The following is a 1,770-nucleotide window of genomic DNA, read 5'->3' on the forward strand; positions in this document are numbered from 1 at the left end:
TACTTTAATAAAAGTTATTTCAAAACCTGAATCACTTTGTGATAAGATATAGTATTGTAGGGAATTCACCTGTCAATGGCATTTCCTTCTAAAAGTAAAACTCATGTTGCTAAAATACAGTTTGAGTCCTGTCAAGAAAAGATAATTTCATAAGTCACTAATTTACCTTTGATTTGGAGGTCTCATTAGTTTATTTTTATATATTTAATAAAAGTTATTTCAAAACCTGAATCACTTTGTGATAAGATATAGTATTGTAGGGAATTCACCTGTCAATGGCATTTCCTTCTAAAAGTAAAACTCATGTTGCTAAAATACAGTTTGAGTCCTGTCAAGAAAAGATAATTTCATAAGTCACTAATTTACCTTTGATTTGGAGGTCTCATTAGTTTATTTTTATATATATCTGGTAATAAGTTGTTAGTTATCTTTTGTTACTACTGTGCGCAACTGAACGAGATGTTTGGGCCAGTGCCTCTCTGTGTATGGATGTGAAGCTTTGTACACTGATTTTTTGCAACAGGATCAGTGTTCAGAAGTGGCAAAGATTTTGGAGAAAGTGTCATTAAAAACTGATGTGAGTAGACTCTAGATTGCTTGAATATTCTTTATGTTCTGTGTAGTATGGCAAAGCCATGTTCTGTTAGAAAGTAATGGAGAGGGATGTATAAGGATTTAGTGCTGAAGTAGATTGAAGTCTTTGAGGTTCTGGGATGTTAAAATGGAGAATTTTTGGTTCCAAAAAGCTTAGAACTAGTTAGAATAATATGTAACCTTGTTCATAAAAATGCGGTTTAGCATATTTCTTTTCCTTTATTTTCAGTGGATAAGTAAAGAATAGTACTTCTTGCTGAGGAACTTTGCACTCAGAAACAGTAGTTATATTCTGAACTGCACACAATTAGTACATAGTCTGTATTTGTTAGCACGTTTCAGCAAGTTTGCATCATACACTTAAATGCTCTAATGACAGCTTAAAACCTTTCAACAGTTAATTTGTGTCAGACTTCAAGATTAGATTACATGTTGGTGGTAATGGAATCTTTTACGAAATGACCTGGAAGTGTGTCATAGGGAGGAGAGGGTAGCATTGGTGCCTACTCATGATGTCAGCTCACCTATGTCAGCTACTGAAGTGTCTGTAGCTAACAGAAAATAATGGAACTACATTGTCAATGGGGACTTTCTAAACTAAATCTGTTACAAAGTAGTAAGTTTCTTGGTGAAAAGTGCGTGTATTCCAGTGTCAAATTCTTGTCTGTGTATCCTACGGATTTATACAGTATTTATTATGTAGAAAGATGGCTTAAATGCATCTCTTATCAAAAGCTGTTGTCTTTGGAGATGACTTTAATTCTCAAGTCATTCCAGTCTCCCTCAGAAAAGTCTCATATGAGGACAGAGGGGAGAGGGATAATAGCTTGCATGATTTTTGTAACTGCAGAAGTCTTACAAAGCTTTCAGTGAAAATTCTTATTCAATCCTTGTGGATGCAGGTCATTCTCTACAGGATTTGTTTCACTGACTGGTTGTCAGAGATGCCTGAAATAAGTGCTGTAATTATACTTTTTAAGGATACCTGGTTTTAGTCAGAGTAGCACTCTGAAATATAAGGGATATTTAAATACTCACATTCTGAAAGACAAATTTTGCAGCTTTCCTAGCTTTGAAATTAAGTTGAACTATATTGTTTCCCTTACCACGTCTTGTTCCTTATATTGAGCTAATGGGGAAGAAAAGGGCATTCATTTTGGAAGTGAAGAGGCTGCA

Source organism: Fulmarus glacialis, unplaced genomic scaffold, assembly GCF_000690835.1.
Source record: "Fulmarus glacialis isolate BGI_N327 unplaced genomic scaffold, ASM69083v1 scaffold31643, whole genome shotgun sequence".
Taxonomy (NCBI): Eukaryota; Metazoa; Chordata; class Aves; order Procellariiformes; family Procellariidae; genus Fulmarus; species Fulmarus glacialis.